Genomic DNA, 22,217 nt, shown 5'->3' on the forward strand with positions numbered 1-22,217 from the left:
ATAGCTATAGTCAAAGTTTTGTGCCTTATAACCTTTTTAACAATTTGACTTCATTTTCATCATAAAAGTCAACTAATATTAGGTTTAACCCGTGATTGTTAACATTATAAAGTTTAAAAATTCACAATTTTTTGACTGTTAAATTATTTTATTAAAAATAATTCTTAGTAAATCATCATTCAATAGTTTATAAATAAACATATATGAAAAAATTGATGAAATAAACTACATGATGTAACAAATAACTACAGAATGCAATATTAAAAATTTTAATAAGCTTTTGTATTGTAAAAAACTGGTATAAAAATGTACGAAACTGTTTTGCTTTATTCTAATTAGTTTGTTTCTTTAAATTTCTTTCCTCTTAACAACATATTTTTATTCTTTATCTTAAAATTCAGCGCGCTAAACTAAACAGCTATTTTTTAAACGAATTTAAAAATAAAATAAGAAATTATTCTATTTTAAAATTAGAGTATTTTCTATAACACTGATATCTTAATTACTTTTGATTATATACATTAGATATTCGTATGTGCTTAGTGGTGCATCTAAACTTGTCTGTAAACATTTGTGTAACTTAGACATTTTTAACAAGGTATTAATAAAACAAAAAAACTTTTAATGCTCATAAGATATTAACGATAAATTAAAAGCTCCCAACTATCTGTATCTATGTGCATTAAAAGTTTTTTTTATATAATAATGGTTGCAAAAATTGTTTTTAATCATTATATTGTTATTATTTTAATCATACAAAGTATAAAATAACTTTGTTAAGTTGTATGTTGTTAGAATAAACGTTTATTAAATAACATATAAAGTTTGCTTTAAGTTATAAATTTGTATTGTTAAATTTTAATACTTTGTTAGCTAGTTTTAAGGTTATCTTTTTATTCTTTTGCTAAGTTTCTTGCAATTACAATAAATGTAATTTTATTCGAAATGCACAAAAAATTTCAGTTTAGTTTTTAAAATTTCTTATAATAAATAATTTCTTTTTCTTTTGTTCTATTAAGATTTAAGAGCCTTAGATAAATTTAATATCACTCAGTTTCAAATAAAAGTCAAATTTAAGACTTATTTAAACTTATATCTTGTTAGTTTTTTTTTTTTCTGACTTTTTGTATCAAACTTTGTCAGAACTACTTTGACTTTTCGGACAATAATTATGTCAGTTACATTTTGACTTTTTGTACTAAATTTTGTTAGACCTATTTTGACTGTTTGGAATAATATTTTGTCAGTTCAATTTTGACTTTGTTGTCTCAAAATTTATCAGTTCTACTTTGAGTTTTTGGACTAAACTTTGTCAGTTCTACTTTGACGTTTTGGTCATAAATTTAGTCAGTTCAAATTTGACTCATTAGTTTTCCTAACCCCCTGTTCTTTCAGGTTATGGGTACAAACTCAAAGGCTTTTAAATGGGCATAGGGTAAATTTAAGTATTGCTTCTTAAAAAGTAAATGCACACTTTGTCGTGAAATTTCTCTAAATCTACTACTAAATAAAATGCAGAAAAACAAAAATAATAAAAATATTGAAATGTGAGATAAAATTGTAACAAATACTGCTTTTGAAATAAAAGGAAATACACTAGTGAAACTTATTTGGGTTAAACAATGTCTTGGTAATATTTAACTGTTACCTAAAAGACTGGTTATTTTTAAACGAGGACGCCAATTGTAACCTACTTATGTAGGTACCTTAATATTAAACTTAACTCATACTAAATGCTTATATTCAATAATACTTAGGGCTACTCTAATATATACTAGGCATGACATGAGTTTATACGTTTTATATAAAGAACAATTGCAAACACTAACAAATATATAAAGAACATCAAATTTAAAAAAAACTACACAAGATTTAATCTAGCAAAAATATACTTAAAGAATGTATAAAACAAAATAAGATTTAATTACTTAAAATTTAAATAAACAATTTTTATAAAAATAACACTAATAAAAAACACTTAATAAAACACAAGAAAACAATATAAATGTCTATTCTTCATTATCACGTTTACTGCAGTAGGCTGAGGCTAGAATCCGACTTTTTTTCTGTGGCTGACTTATATAGCATCGTTCTTAGCTTTTTGCAACATCTAATCAGTATTTTCTGGTCACCACTTTATTTTCTAATTTTTCAACTGTATTAAACTTGCATCAGTAAAAAACTTGACTTTGCGAGCTTTCTCCTAACATCTTGAATGAAATTTTAGCTCACAACTTTCTATCAAAACTAAACAGTAATCAAGTGGAACTTGATATTCTGTAACAGTTATACCCATTAAATAAATAATTTAAGTAATAGTTTAGAACAAGTGTATAAGCTACATTAAACTTGTCATTTATAAAACGGAGCCATTTTGCAAATTTTGGAACTTGATATTCTGTTACAACAAGTTGAAAAAAGAGTTTTTTGCCTAAAGCTAGAAATTTTTAAGCAAATTTTTGTAAGATTACGTTTCTGCTTTATTTTGAAATTTTTTCAATTATGATAGTTTTTTCTTTTAAAGTTTTCATAAAACAATTAAAAAAGTTCTTTAAAAACTACAAGTCTTTGGTATAAGCAAAACTTTATTTAATTTAACCTGCTTAAATTCTAAAATTATTTAAATTTTACTTAGTTGAAGGTTAACGTGTTTTTAAGATTCACAAATGTTTTAATAATACATAAACCTTTGATTTTAATTAAAAGTTATGTTAGACTTATATTTGCTAAAGAAAACTTATAAAAAAGAAGATTTAATACTTTATGAGATTTTAAAGTCATCAAACTTAATACAAAAGTTTTGATAAAGTATTTTATAATGCTTGTAGTTTATCTAATGTAGTTAATCTAATGAATAATTAAAAAAAAAATTAAATTAAAGTAAGTTTTACTTGCTATTGAAGTGAAATATTTTATATGTTACAAGCAGGCATGTTTAAGTTTTAAAACCACTAATTACAGCTGTTTTATTGCTATAGTAACTAGAAAGCTCAAGTAACAAAATACAGCTTTTTTTTCTCATATTTTAAATTAGATACAATTTCATAAGTTAATCTTTATTATTTTTGTTGTTATAAACTTACCATAGTTTTAAATTACATAGTTTTTTATTTACAATGTACTAAAATAGTTTTAACACCTTGATTGTAAAACTAAAACAGTTTATAGTAATATTTTTACATATTAATTTAATTTTTATTTCAAAAACAAAAAACGAATTAAATTATGTAGAGCTAAAAGTTTAAAAAATAAGAATAGAAAAACTTTAACTTAGATTAAAACTTTTCATTGTTATTAATTTTGTACTTTAATTTTGACATTTATAGTCACGATAGTTATTGTTATATAAAGTTTTATTCAAATTCAGAGGTTTTAAAATAAGTATACACTTATAGACGTTAAAATGTATCCAACAAGGTGTACGACTCGATAACCGAAAAGTATTTCGTTACCAGGTCCTAAAAACAAGTATTTTGAGCTTTTTTGTCGTTCAAAAAATTGTGTATAGTCTTTTTTCAAATGTAGATAATGTATCATATAGTCAAACTGTTAATCTTTGATTAAAATGGAACTTAAATTAATTTCAGTAAACAAGACTAACTTTTTGTTTAAATCGTTAATTGAAAATTCTAATTTAAAAATTACTAAACATGACATTTTGAAAAAGTGTCTCGGCTTTGACAAAAGTGTTCAATAAAATGAAATTTCTTACAAACTTTATACAGATATTTTGATAAAGTATTTTATAAAGCTTTGAATGTATGCACACTGTATCGGTTTATAATGCACGTAGTTTATTTAATGAATAATTTAGAAACGATAGCTTTTAAATTTACTAAGTTTTACTTGCTAATGAAGCAAAAAATTTTGTAAGTGACAAGACTGGAATTAAATTAACATTATGAAATAATTATGTTAGATTTGGTATTCTTTAAACCATTAAGTTTTTTACAAAGTGTTATAAAAAGTAGTACTTAAGCTGAATATTGTGTGATTGTTTAAATTAAGTAAACCTATGTATGAAACATTTTTTTTAACTCTTAGTATGCTTAAAAGTCTAATTAAAAAAGGCAGCTTAACTAGTTCTTTAGCGTATTGCAACATTTAAATCAAAATTAATTGTTGGTTTAAGTTAATAAAATACACACCTAAACGTATTCGACCTTAAAATAATAAGTTTTATAACTTCTCTTTAAATTTAAACGTACTAAGTAAGACATAATGAACATAAATCAAGGTTATTCTTTCAAGTCTAGTTCAGTATTAGAAGTTTAAGACAGATACAATGCAAAACATTTAGTCTTTAATAGAAATAAAATACAGTTTATGAGTAAGTTCTACAGCTTGTCTAACAAAAATTATTTTCAGTAAACATATGTCTCTTTAAGTTTAAATGAGCAATTCAAATACTTTAAATATAATACTAAGAATACGTGTAGTGTATTTGATAGACTTAACTTAGTTTAGAAAAAAAAACATTTTTGAAAATTTTATTTATTATATTAAAAGCAGCACAAAGTTTGCACACTTTTGTGTAAACATTTTAAAATTATTTAAACAAGCAAGTAAATAAAAACTATACATTGTTCTCATTTTTCTTTTAATTTCAGACTTACTAAAAAATTTACTTAAACTTTCAAAATGTAATTAGCATCAGTTGTTTGGAAAAATTTTTTTTTTCAAATATATATAAAGACCATGTAGAACTGTAATCTTTGCTTCAGATGAAAATTTTCAGTAAACTAAATTTACTTTCGATTTTAAGCTCTAAAACAAAATAATATTTATAGTAATTAGAACAAATGTAACAGTTCTGACAAACTCGTCTTAATATACAGAAAGATTTATCACTATCCTTATATGTATATACTAATATTTTGCATCAAATTTTTTACTAAACTTTAAAGTATTTGTAATCTGAATCTATCTATGACGTTTGTACTTTATTTACCGTGAAGTACTAAAACACTTTTATATTCTAAATGGTTTATAATATTTTTTTTTTTTTTTTAAAGATATGTGTTAAGAAGCTAGTTATAATAAATTTAAGTTTATTAAAGTGTTTAAACAAAATAAAATTTCTTAACTAAATTTAAAACTTTGTTTAAATTGTTTGAAGTTGATGTATTTAAGGTAACTACAACAGATTTAAAAGTATAGAAGTTTGAAATTTATAAAAAAACATACTTTTTTTACTAAAAAAATCTATTGTTCTTTAATAGCATTAAACTATAAATTTCAGCAATTGATTCCTGGAAACAATTTAGTTCATATTTATTTCTTATTGCACCTTTTTTTAATGAAATCAGTTAAACATATACAGTTATTCAAGTATTTTAATTATTTATATACTTACCGTATATGTCGAAACCTTGTATTAATAAAAATTATATGCTTTTAAAAGCATATGTCTGAAATTAGCTTTGTTTTCCTGAGAATAATATGTAAACTAATTAAAAATATCGACAATATGTTTTAATTTAATAATATTTTAGCATTACTTTAGATCATAAAATTGCATAAGTGCTGTTAACCTTTAAACTTATTATAACACTTTCTCTGCTTAAAATTTTTTTAGCTGTTTTGTAACAAATATAAGTTAGTTAACATATTACACAAAAAAAGTTTAATTATTAGAAGTAATAGTTAAAATAGTACACTATAAAAAATTAAAATTTTATTTACATTATTATACTACAAAAAAAGAACTTTTACACACCCGTGTTTTAATGCAAAAACAAAACTACTCAAAATATAGTACAATGTCTTCTTTTTCCACACAACATTTAGCAACTTCAAGTTATTCTTGAATGTTACGGTATTTTTCAGCTTTTAAGGCTGTTTTAAATATATTCAATTTTTTTTTCCTTCTAACAAAGTATATTGTTACAATAATAGTTATTTAAAACTTGTAAAACTAACTTTTGTTAGTAAACATAGGTTAAGTTACAAAAATAAAAAATTTACTTAAAATTTGAAGTTCTTATTATTTGTCGCAAAATTTTTCTAGGTTAAGTTTTTGCTTCACTTTTTTTTTGTTTTTTACAAATTTATTATGAAACTTTAAACTATTTCAAACAGTTTTGCTTTTATTAAAATCGTGAGTTTTAAAAATAAAATATTAGCATAAAACTTGCTAGAAATTTTCTTAATTATTAACTGTTTTCAAATAATTAAGATTATATAAGTTTTTGCTTTACATTAGTTTTCTTTCTATTTGATTTGATAGTACCAAAAAAAACTTTTGATTACGTCTTGTCATTAGCAAAATGGTAAAAAAAAATATATTTAATAATTTTTACAAAATTAAAACTTCTCGGGTTAAACTACATATTCTATAAAACATTTAGTTTGTTTTAAAACTGATGAACTGTTTCTTTACTTAATTAAAAATTCTGTTATTATGAATAAAATATTTACTGATGATTAACAAAAAGGTATCCCAATTGTTATTTAGATTTTAAGTAATTAATTATGATTGCATTATGTCTAAACTAGTTTTTGGCTATCAATTTAGGTTTTTTTTTATAAAACAGTGTATATTACCTTTAATTAATAAATATATATGTACATATTTTCACGTTGTAAAACTCTGTAGATCTATTCTTAAATCTATTTGAAAGCAGTGAAACTCCGTTATTCGGAATAAAGTTTTAACACGAGAACATCTATGTTAATTTTCTTAATATTTCTGTTAACCAAATTAAAAACCATGAAACTATAAAAATTCAGGTATTTTAAGTTAGTGTTTTCAAAATTGTACTACTTCATTGTTCTTCGAAGTTAAAAATTAATTAAATCTTCTAGGTAGTCTGAAAAAGTGTAATAAGTACAAATTTTTCATAAAAATTTTTAGACTAGAGTTGTATTTTAAAATCTAATAATTCCCGCATTTAAAAGTTATTATTAGTTCACTATGCCCTTTAAAAAGCTTAACAATAGTTTGATGTTGAAAATCGTGAAAAATTTTTATCTGAAAATTTATTTAACTTTTGTTTTTGCTTAAATTAATAAGGTTGCTACTTGTCTTTTGAATACTTATATAAAAATACTTATCTTACTTATTTGTTTACTTAAAAAAACATTTTTTTAAATTTATAAAAGTACTTTACTGATAATTGAACAAAAAAGTATAAATAAACCTAAATATTCGTATTTTAAATGCTTAAAATGTAATTATATCAATAAACAAGCTAATAAAGTAAAATAAACATACGTTTAACTTTAAAAGACGTATAAAAGTACTACAATTAGAAACAAGGTAATAAAAGAAATAATTACAGTTAAGTATCGAATTAAAGTTTTATTACAGCATGTGCCAGCTGTTTCAAATTGCCAATCTACTACCTTAACTTAACTTTACACTTTAGTTTTTATCATATATACGTTTGCGTAACTTAGTGTTGCTGTTTCCACTTGATGACGTCAATAAGTAAATATATACAATATTTTACTAAAAAAATATTACAAAAAATTATTATTACTTTCTAACAACTAAATATGATACTTTATTTGTTGTCTTATAACTTTAGTGATAACCTACACGTTTTTATAATTTTTTTTTTTATCTACAAAAAATGCGCTCAAAATATTCAAAAATAATACTTGGAATTGGAACTGATGCCTAAAAAACTTTTCAGATATAAAGTCGCACTTGAATACCATTAAACGTCTTGTCCAAAACATTTATATTATATTAATAGATAATATACAATATATTTGATATATGTTATTGATATTTATTTTTCAAGTTTATATCATATTTTTCTGATGTCTTAAACAACAGTTTTTTAAAGTAACGTTTTTTTCGGTATTATTTAAAAATTCTAAAGAGCAAATTTTAGTATTTTAAAGTTTTTATTTTTTTTTAACTAGTTTTTTAATTAAGTCTATTTATAAAATATACTTTATTTATAACAGTTCTTAAATGTACTTTTAAAATAGGTTATTAAAAGGTTACTTCACTATGATTTTTTAGACACCACTAAAAAATCACAACAACGTAGGAAAGATAAAAAAACACAATTTTTAGCTTATTAATAATGATTAAAACAAAAACTATTGCTGAGGTAATACGACAAAACACAAAGCATTAGTTATGATAAAAAAAATTATTTATAACGTTTTTTACCTATAAATTATCAAAGACTACCGATTTTAATTTTTTAAAACTTTGTAGTGTTTTAGTTTTTCGATTTTTTTATACAAAAAAAAAATTAAATTTAAATTTATGTTAAAAAACTTTAGGCTTTATTAAACTTTGTGCATTGTAGTTTTTCATAATTCTTGTAAATGACTCAAATAAATCAAACGAAAAATTGATTAAAAATAAAGACCCAAAGCTATAGCTTTATTTTTATTTTTACTTTTTAAACAAAATCATTAATGTTTCTTAGTGCTTTCCTATAATAGTTTAGTATTTATTAGACCATTTATAATATTTTTAATATAATTTTGATATAAATTTCTTTACTACTACTACTCATTTGAACTTATTATAGAATTTATAAATGTAGTAGTAGTAGTAAACAAAATGTGTTGATTTAATTCTCAAGTTAAAACATTTTAAATGTTTAACAAACTATTTTTGGTTACTTTTAATTACAATAAATAAAAAAATAAAAGGTCATAATAATTTGGACTTACTGTACTAACGTGTTAGTATATTGTCACTATAGTCTTGATTTTTTATAATAAATCAGTATTATAAACTTTTTATTTCATGTTAAACGTTATAGATATTTTATTCTATTTTATAAGGTACATTGACAGTTAATCTAACTAAATGCAAATAGCTTACTATTGAGACTTTACTTTTTTTCATGTGTGAAAAGTTTTTTATTATTTTATATTACATAATTTGCAATTAATACAGTTTTGTTTAAGCCTGAGGAGTTTGAAGTTTTAGTCTGTCAAAACGAATGTCGCTTTTTAAAATAGATATTTTCACTTTCGTTTTATGCAATAACTAATATCATATTATAAATTTGCATGTACATATAATGGTTCATTTTTAAGCAAAGATCAATTTATTAAGCTGATTAAAGCTTTACTTTAATCATCATCATAGTACAACGTTTTTGTTTGTGGAAAGTAGAGTTGTTCAGTTCTTCACTTTGTTTGATTCTATCATTCTTAAATATTTATTAATCTGAAGTATGTAGGTAGGTTTAATAGTTATGATTTAATTTATTCAATTTAAACTATTCTTGAACCTATATATGTATTAAATAAAATTTTGTAAAAAGTTTGTACTAATAAATGTATTTATTTGCAAAGAAATAATAGTATTACAAACAATAACACAAAAAAGTAATAATTCAATAGACCAATTAAAAATAGTTCTTTTAAAAATTATCCTAATAAAAAAATGAACCTAATTAGCGCTTTAAAATGCTTATTTTACCTAAAGCATATTATAACATAAAATTAAGATATAATAAAAATATAATCATTATAAATACAAGTTTATTTTTGATTGTTATCGTTTTACAAAATGCACCTTTTTTTTAATTTTCGTTTACCCTTAAAGTAAAAGCCTTTTTAATATAAAGGTGATAAACCAGATAAAATATAATGAAATATTTTAACAATAGGTTAAGTAAATACCTATTTTGTCATTGTTTCTTTTTGTTCGTTATTACTTTATCAAACTCTTTTAAAATACATTTTTTTTAGTTTATAAAAGCTTAATATATTAAAAAAAATGCTTTAACATAACTTAAGGTTTTAGTCAGGTTTAGTTAAAAAAGTCTTTATACAGCATTACCAGCTGTTAGAATCGGGTTAAGTTTTATGTTGTTTATATACGATTTTGTAAAGCTTCTTGTTATGGGAAAGTATCAATGACGTCACTAGGTGCAAAAATATACTAAGATTTTAATTTAAAACTTTTTTTCTTAAAATAACATTATAGTTAGCTAATCGTACCACTTTAATTAGTTTTGATGGGATTAAATAGTTTTAAACTTATTTTATAATTTACAGTTACTATAATAAGTTGTAAATAATTACTAATAATACCTAATTTAGGGAAATTTAAAAAAAAAAAAATATTTAAAACCTTAAAAAAAAAACTGTCTGTTGTTCTTTGCATAAAAAAAACAACTGTAAAAATAATTACACTATGAACATTATTTTAAATTATGAATTGAAAATAATCATTTTTAAAATTAAAAACTACGACTTATACAAATATTGTTACTAATTTTAATTTTATATAAACCAAAATTAATATATGAATAGTGTACTAAAAATTATAAAAAATCATTTAGGTTAAAAACAATTAATATGCTCAAAATCAATGTTTTTATTGGAATCTTAATATTAGATCTGATCAATATTAAATATATATATAAATTGTTTTACATTTGCGGACAAAACAATAAACCTCTACTAAACAGACACGAAATTCTACAAAAAACTTGTGATTGACAACCTCACCAAAAACTATAAAATCAGTAATGATAACTTAATTAACACTATAAACTCTGATTAAAAAAAGATCATATTTGAAAGAAAAATAAAAAACAAGAAAATACAAAAATACACTAAATCTGATGCGTTTATCACCATAAAAAACCACAAACCCAAATTTCCGTTTGAAACAGAATGCAGAATATTAAATCCTGGAAAACACCAACTTGGAATGCTAAGCAAAGTAATACTAAAAAGAATCGTTGATGACATAAGAAGGAAATCGGAACTAACCCAATGGAAGAACTCATATGAAGTGTTAGAATGGTTTAACAATATTGAAAAGATAAAAAATAAATGTTTTGTAAACTTCGACATTATTAATTCACCATGGAAAATAACAATTCACAATTATCATAGCACCAGTCATTAACAATTATCTAAAGCTATAACATTCGCAAAAAACTTCACAGAAATAAAAAACGAAGACATACAGCTAATAGAACACACATATAAAACAATTGTCACTTATGATAATAGAACCTGGGTAAAAAAAGACAGTAACAGCCAATTGAATGTACCAATGGGTTCGTTCTTCGGCGCGGAACTGTGCGACTTGGTAGGCCTGTCTGCCTTAAGCAAACTTAGGCACTTATACAACTTTAAAGATATCGGACTCTTTAGAGACGACGGTTTCGCAATAATAAGCAGAAAAAGTAACCAAGAGCTAGAAAGACTAAAAAAGAACACAATAAAAATTTTTAATGAACTCGGTTTTAAAATAACGATTAACATAGGTGCGACTAAATACATATTTCTAGATATATCTCTAGACACTGCTAATAACACATTCAAACCATACCAAAAAGAAAACTCAAGAACCAATTGAATTAACAACTATTCGAACCACCCGTCCATTATCAAAATGAACCTACCAAAAATGATCGAAAATGACTCAATAGACTCTCAAAAAAAAAAAATTCAATGAATCAATAACTGGATACCAGAATACTTTAACCAACTCAAATTTCAAACACAAACTCATATACTCCAACCACCAAAACAACCAAAGCAAAAAGAAACCAGCACGAACAAGAAAAATAATCTACTTCAACCCACCCTACTGTCAGTCAGTAATAACCAATATAGGTAAAGCTTTTCTGCAACTAATAGATAAACATTTCAATGAAGACTACCAGTTAAACGAAATAGTTAGCAGAAATAATTGTAAAATTTCATATATCTGCATTTGCAATATTAAGAAACTAATCCAAAAACACAATCGAAAATACTTAAAAACAAGAAACGATGAACTAAACGAAACACTTTGCAACTGCCGAACAAAAAACAAATGTCCCCTTAAGAACAAATGCTTAGTTGAAAATTTGGTATATAAAGCGACAATCAAATCGGAAAACGAAACAAAAAACTATTTGGGCTCAACGGGTGGAACTTTAAAAAAAAAGATGATACAACCATATTAGTGATTTTATAAACTATAAAGAGAACGGAACAGAAATATCGAAGTATATATGGAAGCTTAAAAATAAGGACATTTAATACAACATAGATTGGTAAATTATCCACCATATTGGCAAAGCAAAAAACCCACAAAGCAATTGCAGTACTTGCATATTAGAAAAGGTCGCGATCGCTAAAGCAGACAGAAGGGATAATCTAAACAAACGGTACGAACTCTTTTATTCCTGCCCGCACTTCCGAAAACTCCACTTCAAAACTTGAATTACTCGTAATACAGGTTTTGTGCATGCGCTTTAATTTTTGTAACTATAATTTTCTTAAAGTTAAAATTTTTTTTCTAAATTATTCAAGCAAAATTTTCAAATTTTTGTAACTCTTACAAGCACAAAATTACTTAAATTTACAATATTTAAGTCAAAATAAAATTTAGCTTGATTAAAATACATCTTAACTTAGACCCACTTATTACTATTAACCATATTCTTATTTAAGCAATGTTTACTTTGAAAATCAACTAGAAGAAAATAGAAAGCTACAAAAAACTTTTTTTTTACTATTATTATTTGTGTTGTTCTTTGATTTTTAAATTTAACTAGAATTTAAACTTTGCCAAAAATTCAAACTTAGTACCATAATTTAACTTGTTTTGTTTTTAGGTAAAAATTTATTTTAACTCTAAGCTTTCATATAAAGCACTTGAGCGGGATTTTAAATTTTAATAGCGATTAAAAGCACAAGATTGTTCAAATTTTCATTAATTACGTCACAATTAAAATAAGCTACATTAAGTTTAATTAAATTCAAGCCCACTTCATTAATTACAAAAACAAAAAAATTGATTTTTTTAGTTTAAGTAAAAATTTTCAGTAATAATTTGGTTTTTAATTTAATTTAGTTGTTTAAATGCTATTTTCCATGACTGTCACATATCTTTTTTTAGATTTATTTAAGCACTGACGAGGTCTTTGACCGAAACTTAGTTTGTAAAATAAATTTTTGAAACAATAATTATATATAAATTGGTTAAAGTACAAGTCTAAGCGTTGAAAAAAATCGTTTTTTTTACTCTGTAAAGTTAAAAATTGTATACATGTTTCTTAAAATAAAAAAAATTATGTATTCAAAACTGTATACTAAATCTATATAAATTTGAATAAAATTATAACAGAGCATTTAAGAATAAGTTAACCATTTTTTGTTTACTATTTTTTTAGAGTATTAAAAACTCTACTTAATAAATGGGAAATATTGAATTATTTCTCGAAATCTAAAAAAATTGTTTGTAATATTTTTAATGAAAATAAAAGGGAGCCGATCATTTCTAATCCGCTATCATTTCTAACCCGATCACTTCTAACCCGATCATTTCTAACCCGATAACTTCTAACCCGATCATTTCTAACCCGATCACTTCTAACCCGATCACTTCTAACCCGATCACTTCTAACCCGATCATTTCTAACCCGATCATTTCTAACCCGATTATTTCTAACCCGATTACTTCTAACCCGATCTTTTCTAACCCGATCATTTCTAACTCGATCGTTTCTAACCCGATCATTTCTAACCCGATTATTTCCAATCCGATCACTTCTTACACGATCATATCTAACCCGATCATATATAACCCGATCATTTCTAACCAATTCCACTTGTTTATTTTATTTCTTAATTTTGATCTAGATTTATTCAAAAAATAACTAGTCTTAGTAAAATTATTTAAGGATTTTTTTTTAGTTTCTTTAAAACATTATGATTTTAATGTGTTACGTAAAAAGCATTGGTAGTATAAAATTTAACTTAAGTATTAACTAAACATAAATTTGTTATATTTTTAGAACCTTATTTTTTGATATTTAATTCTACACATAATTTCAATTTTTTTCATTTTTTTATATATTTTTGTTCTTTTAATCTACTTAAAGAGACGTTTTTCGTTAATCATATAAAATTAACTAATTCGCTCACTTTACGATATTTTGAACTATTCTGTGTAGGATTTTAAAGTAAGCAGTTATAACTATATTTAAGTGGGATCTTACAATAATTATCGTGACTATAACAATTTTAACATACACAAAATTTAAAAAGTAAACTTTTACATTGTAATATTCAGATACAAAAACCGTTATATTACGGTCTAAAAACTACACTGTAAGTCTGTTATAAATGTTGTAATGTTAGTGACTATTGTATAAGCGCTTTATAGTAGGTTATTTTTAAGTTTAATTTTAGAAACTTTTACAAATTGTTATACAAATTGCATAGGCCTACTAACATAACGCAATTCAAACAAACACTAGTAGAAATTAAATACTTTTGTTGTATTAAGTGAAAAAGCCTGATTTTTAGGTATAACCCAAGTATTAAAACATTTATGTCCTATAACAAACTGCAAAAGTATATTGCGTTGATTAACCGTCTTGATTTCACTTCATTAAAAAATTCCTACTTAGTCCTAGAGCAAAAAAAGTCACTCACAATTGAACAGACATGTTTATTTGTTTAACTAGTCCAAGGTTAATCGAATCTAGCCCAGGTTATCTTTTGTTAAACCTTCACTTATATCTACATAATATACAAAATGTTTTAGTTACGACTTAAACTAGTACTTTAGGAAACAAAAGTTTCTTAAAAATTTATTTTATTATGAACAGTTGAAATAACGTAAGTATAAACTAAATAAGTACTGAAAAACATTTTGAAATAGAGTAATAAATTAATTATAGTTAAACTAAGTATAACTATGAGCATAAGTTTATAAAATCTACATCAAGTTTTTTGTTTCCTTTAATCAACTTATTTTTTCAGACGATTATTACACGCAATATATTTACTTTTTATTCATTACAGTAAAGCCAGCTATTGACTTTATTCACGGTGTTTCTTTGCACCTCTAAATTTTATAAAACGGTTTTTGTACCTTTAATTTTCTAGAAACCTATATTAGAGTTTCACAGAACAAAAAAAAATTATTATTTTATTATATATTTTAAAAATATATAAATTAATCAAGTAACTTTACCCATATTTAATTATCGCTAAGTACACTTAGGTTCTTGTGTTTTTGGAAACCTGTGAAACTATAACTTTAAAAGATATCAAGAAAATTTTTAAAGAAGTTTCTACTGTTAATCGTGAGAAACTGTTTATGCAATTTTAAAGTTTGAAAATTATTAAATTTTCATGATTAATATAAATTTGTTTTTTTTTATATATATCATATTTTGAAGAAAAAAAAACGCAAAATAATAAGTTTTCGATACTTAACTTTTATAGTTAAGTTTATTGTGTAATATATCTTATTTAGTTTTTGAATATATTTTACCATTGGATAAAGAGAAAAAAAATAAATCTAAGTTCTAGTAAGTGACGGGTTCTAAATGTTAAAAAAATGTCTAGCTCTACTTTGACTTTTTAAACAGTATAAACTTTCGTTTTAAGAACTTAGAATTAAATAATGATATTTTTAAATGAAACCACCATACTAATTACGATTACTAAATTTTGTTAACTGTATTATTTCAAGTTTCATGTATACTGATATTAATATTCTTAAAAAGTGGTAAATTATATAAATTAGCCTTAAATTTGAATGCAATTTGCCAATCTGGTCTCCATAAATGTATCTTAACCATATAGAATATTTTCAAAAAAAAAGTACGGAGTAGTCTTTAACGGCTGCGAAACTCATTATATTTCTTACATTGACGACTATCGAAACTTAATACTTAATCCTTATAATACAGAAGACTTATAATTGTCATAAAGCTTTTTATAACTGATTAACTACAGTTAATTAATAGTTTATTTTTTACTTTGTTTAAATAACTAATTATCACGAAAATAAACAATTGAATTAAAAACCTAACGAAAATAAACCATTATAAATCATTGATATAATATGTAGATTTTAGGTAACTCTAAAGTTTGATTTTATTAGCAGCGCCTTTCCTTTGTAAATAATATAAGGTTTTTCAGTATTTTCGATAGATATTTTTCCTAATATCATGTATTCCTAAAGTGCTTTGGACTTTAAATTTAGTGGTTAGTTAATGCACTTTTTTTTTGTACAATTGTCTATACCTTAGTTCTAATAATGTTTATTTCAACTGTTTCGATTATGCTTTGGCAAAGCGATAAAAACAATTGATAAAAAAACAATAAAATACCAAACGGTTGCACAAATGTACAGAACTTAACTCTAAAAGTCAGGATATGTATACCCGGTTAATTTTTGAACAAGAATAGATTTTAATCATGTAATGTTGTAGTTTGTTTTAATTCTAACATTCTAGTATGTTCTAAAAGAATTTTATAAAAATTACCATGAACCTTCTTTTAATAAAGAACCGCGTAATTCAGACTATTTTACTGATTGCTGCACTAAAATCGTTAAAATAATTTACTAAATCGTCTCAATATGTGTTGCTGAAAATTTAAAAGAATGTTTTTTATTTTGTTGAAAAGAAATCGGATATTAATTCTAAATTGAAAGTTTGTGCAACTGTGTTTACTTTTATTTGAACTCACTGATCGATGAAAGAATTGATGTTAAACTTGCTTGTTATGAAGTCAAGACCAAATTTGTTAAAACATTCTCCTTTAAATCATAAATAAGTTAATTAGTATTATACTAAAGTGTTAAATTCCTTTGTTGTTAATCTTTAAATATTAGACAAAACTATAGTTTTTTATTTTAAGGTATATAAATTTGCGTCTCTTTGTTAAGTGTCATTCAGTTTAAACGGCTCAGATTTTGATGCCTGGGTATAGCGTAGGATAACAAACTTCAAATAGCAATGAAAATCAAAAATCAAATTTTAACAAAAGCTATCTGAACTTAAAGTTTTATTTTAAACAAAACTAAGTGAATTTCATAAAAAAAACAAATTTGTTAAGATTAATTTGTTTTAAAAGCAAATCGTTATTTTAAAACAATAATAATAAAAATATTAATTCAGATCGGGTTAATAATTGTCGGGTTAGATATGATAAGGTTAGAAATGATCGGGTTAGATATGATCGGGTTAGAAATGATTGGGTTAAATCGGGTTAAAAATGATCGGGTTAGAAATGATCTTGTTAGAAATGATCGGATTAGAAGTGATCGGGTTAGAAATGATCGGGTTAGAAGTGATCGGGTTAGAAGTGATCGGGTTATATATGATCGGGTTAGAAAAGATCGGGTTAGAAGTAATCGAGTTAGAAGTAATCGGGTTAGAAATGGTCGTGTTAGAAATGATCGGGTTAGAAATGATCGGGTTAGAAATGATCGGGTTAGAAGTGATCGGATTAGAAATGATCGGGTTAGAAATGATTGGGTTAGAAGTGATCGGGTTAGAAGTCATCGGGTTAGAATCGATCGGGTTACAAATGATCGGGTTAGAAATGATCGGGTTAGAAATGATTGGGTTAGAAATGATAGCGAGTTAGAAATGATAGTAAACCAAATAATAATAATAAAAACAAATTCAGTATCCTTATTTTATTATACCGACATATATTTCTTTATGTTAACGAATTAACACACTTCAACTGGGTTCTGTAAAAACTAAATATTTCTAAGAAAAAAGAACAGAACCTAAGAAAGGTTTATACATGTGTTAATTAAAATAAAAATTATTTCTACAGATTCAAAACTATTAGGTTAATATTAAACTTTTCTAAACTATAAATGACGTATTGTAGTTTATGTCCATGTGAAGATTACATAGATTTTCTATATAATCTTGTAAATTAAATACTGTAACAAGAAAATTATTTTTAAGTTGATAAACTGTGATTAATTCAAAATTAAAAACTACAATGGTGAAGATTATTAATTAAAAAATTAAAAAAATATTACTAGCTTTATTCATATTGAAATAAACTGCTTTGCAAATTGACAACATATAACATTTATGTACTTAAATATTTTAAATAATATTTCAAAAGATTATATTATTTTGTCTAGCTTATTCTACATATAGAATTTACTAAAATATAACAAGGTGTGAAACTATTGTTTTAGTTTTGTGGTAAAAATAGTTATTATACAAAACTAAACTGCTTTTATGTCAGCTTTGACTTAAATTAATGAAAATAATTGATAAAACAGAACAGTTTATGTAATTTTCTACGCAAACATTTAGAAATACAAATGTTTTTATAACTTTAGTGTGTAAAATATTCAAACTATTAAGTTAAATGGAAACTTAACATTTTTATTATTTCAGTTTTTATTTTTTTACACTAAAAGCAGAATAATTAATATGAGTTAATTTTGTATTATAATTATTTTTCTAGTTTAAGCGGTTTATTAAAAAATAGTCTCTTTTGAAGTGTTGTTAAGAATCATGACTGTAAACTGATATGTGTAATTGAATCGAAAATTAATTTATTTTTAGCAAACAAAACTTACTTTAAACTTAAAATCTTAATTAAAAAAAACTAAATATAGTGTTCCCTTTTACAAGTTTGTTTCAATAAAACCGATCATTTCATTTGTATTAAAGTATCAATGCTATTTATGCTATATATATATATACAAAGTTTGTAAAACTTCAAAACACTTGAGAAATATGAAGCTACATATGACGTAATGTAGTTTATTTTTATGTAAAATGTTTATAAATATTCTTTTTAAACTACTAATTTACATAAATTCTTCGTTTCTTCTAAGTAAAACATTTAATGTCACAGCAACGTGATTAAATACCAGGTTTAGCCATAATGAAATAAACTACTTTGTAAACTGGCTATTTTTACAATATATAAGGTATCATTATGAGAGAAGTATTATTTTTACATAACTGTCCATTTTATACAATGATTTAGATACTTATATTCAGTTTGTTTTTAGTTTTAAGTCTAAAAAACATTTAATATAATGTAAAACTATTGATTTAGTTTTATGGTAATAAAAAAAACTTCTGTTTAAACATTGCATTGAAGTATTACTTTATTTTAAGAAAAATTTCATTTTTCTCCTATTTTCCAACGCAATAAAGTAAATTAAATCAGCAAGTTGTAAAGTTTGTGTCTTATTTAACTTAACTAGCTTTCAGGAAGTATGTAAACTTAAAATGATTTTTTCAGGATAAAAAAGTTCAATAACTAAAGATATAAAAATAAAATCTTAATAGTCTTATTTTAATAAAACAGAATAATTTTGAACATTTTTATATTAATTCTTAGCACTTATACATAGAAGTTTTCCACACTTTCAAATAATTTAATTAAATAAAAGCTTTACATTATAAAAATTTTATTTTTTAAACACTTAATATTTTATATTTTAAATAGAAGTTTTTCCAACTTTACCAAGCTTTATATAGTGTCAAAGCTTAAATAAGACGTTTCATTAAATAGTCTTTTTTTCTAATGTATATAAGAATGATAAAAGCAAACTGTAATGTTTCATTTAAAACTACTTTCAGCAAAAAAAAAAGTAACAAGCTCTGATTTTATTAAAATCAATAAACGTTATAAGTACGTAATAAATGAAGTTAGTTTAAACTTATAAACTGTTGAAATATTTGCAGTAAAAAAGCTATTTATAACGTATTGTAATTTATTTTTGTGTAAAAAATTCTAAAGTTTCGAATTAAAACAGTTAGTTAATAATATTATGACTTAGTACTAAGGTAAGTGTTTTAATGTTTAAATAAAGTGACTAAATCAATACAAAAATTTGAAGTTTTACCTTTTAAATCGTAAGCATTTTATTACCAGCTTTAATCATACTGAATAAAAAAATATTTTGTAAATTAGCTATTTGTACGATATATAATATATAATCATTGGGGAAATAATTTTTATTGACATACTTGTATCTATTATACAATGGTTTTAATAGCTGAAATTAGTTTGTTTTTACTTATAAATTTAACTAAAATTTGATAAAATATAAAATGATTGCTTTAGTTTTGTAACATTAAAAAAAAAATAATAAGTTATTAAAATTTTAAATTAAATTAGGAAAATAAACAAGGTAAGTTTTTGTGCAATTTAATAAAATTTACTGTTAACAAACTAATTATAATGTAGTGTTATAAACTACAGCAGGTTTCCTGACATTCTGCTAAAGAGATATTTAATTTATATTTTGATGAAATTAAAAATAGATACAAATATCAAGCTAAAATCTTTAATAGTCTTTTTATATTTTTTTTTATACACTAATCAAAAAATTAAAAAATATATACAGTTGAGTCGACTTATTAATTTTATAAATATAAATTTGATAAGTTATTATAGCTTTCTTTATACACTGGTTGTAAAGATTGCCGACTAGAGGTTTATTGACCTATTTATAATTCTATATAACAAAATAAAGTTTTTTTCTTAACCTTTTAGATTTCCCGTTTGCTTATCAATTTTTAACACTTTCCTTTGTAAGTAAAATTAGTATATAGTTAATAGAGTTTAAGTTTAAGTTAGTCTCAATTTAAAACTAAAGTTTATTTTCAGGATGATAATATTAAAGTTTTATTTTAAAACAGAAAAGATAACTTTACATTTTATTTCTTTAAAATATAACTATCTATTTTGTGCGTATGATATTGGAATTTTATAATTAAAATTTGATTCTAGTTTTTTAAAACTATATAAAATCGCTTTTTTTTTGCTACTGAACTAACGTTAATAACAGCTATAAAAAATGAAAAAAAAAAACGAAAATTCTTAGTGTACAAACTAAATTGTTAAAATAGCAATATGTATTTCACAGTATTTATACTTTATCTTTTTAATGTGGTTAAACAAAACTGCAATGCCTAAAATAAACGTATTTTTTAGTGCTTATAATATAAGATGTTTAGTAAATGTATAGCTAGTAACTGTTAAATTGTGATCATTGAATTCGCATGAAACACTATGTAGATTAGAAACTCGCAGTTTCAAATTGTCTAATTAATGTTTTAAAGAGCTTAGGTTAAGTCGTCCTTGAAATAAATCAACAACGGATCAGCATGTTAATTTACATTTAATATGATTTAACAAATAGTAATCTTTTGATTTAATTCCTTAAATTTTTTATAATTTTTTTGTTATAATATAATTGCTTAAGATGATACTGTTTACATAGTTGTTTAGTTCTAGTAAACACTATTTATCAATCACAATTTTCAGCAATTAAGTTTTTAAAAAGTTACATTTGTTTTGCGTTAACTTATTTTTCTTAAAGCTTTGGTAAAATTAAAATCTGCGTTTGAATTTCATTAAACAGCACGTAATTTAAAAAAAAAATGTTTAACGATAATATTTAAACACATATCTTAAACCATAATCAACAAAAATCTCAGGTATTGAATACAAAAAAAAAACTAATACAACTAGAAAGTGTTAAATTAGTTTGAAGGGACTTAATTGAACGAAAATATATTTTTGCACAAAGACAATTTTGCACGAAGGAACTGAATTGCAAAGTTACTATATAAATTTTATTTTCTGAACTAAGAAAAAAAAAAAAGTTACCTACTGACAGTTATATATACTTCTAAACATTAAATATTTTTTATGCTGCACCACTAAAGTTTAGATAGTTGTGCAATAGCATTAAGTTAAAATTTTGATAGTACAAGTTTTGTTAGCAGTTAATAAAACTTAACACTTTGTCGAACTTAAATGTACTCTGAACTATATATGTATCAGAGTAATAGCTTATCTATTATGAGGAAATAATATGTTTAACAAGTTCTTTAGTTTTTAGCATTATGCGTTTAAATAACTATACGAACTTTAAAAAATTATTATTTACTTCAACCTTACTGGTGTACGACTCGATAAGCGAAAGGTTTCTTTATACACAAGGTCCTTAGAACAAAAATTTCAAGTGCTTGTCTTCAATCTTTCAATGACCAATATATGTTATTATTTTTAGCTCTACAATCAAAAATGGACAACAACCTAATCTTTTTAAGCTAATAACGAATAAAAAACTAAACTATTCAAAATATAATTTAAGTGTTTGTTAAGAAAGGATCCTAGTGAAACAAGTTCACTAGAATATAATAATAAAAATATACAGTAATCTTCCTTTATTGTACCAATATATGTTTCTGTGTGTTAACAGATTAACACACTGGAACTGGTATCGTTAAAAATAAATTCTGTAATGAAAGAATAGAAGCTGAAGTAGGTGTATACATTTGTTCAATAAAAAGAAAAAATTATACAGATTTTTAGAGGTTAAAAGTTAACAATAGGTAAAATAATAACAATAGGTAATTTTTTTAATATATTTTTTTGATTTTGAGTAAACATCTGTCCACTATTTGGTCGTTTCACTATCGTTGACAATAGATATAAGTCAATATTTCTATTTAAGAAATTCT

Source organism: Thalia democratica, chromosome 1, assembly GCF_965202585.1.
Source record: "Thalia democratica chromosome 1, ktThaDemo2.hap1.1, whole genome shotgun sequence".
In the NCBI taxonomy this organism is placed as follows: domain Eukaryota; kingdom Metazoa; phylum Chordata; class Thaliacea; order Salpida; family Salpidae; genus Thalia; species Thalia democratica.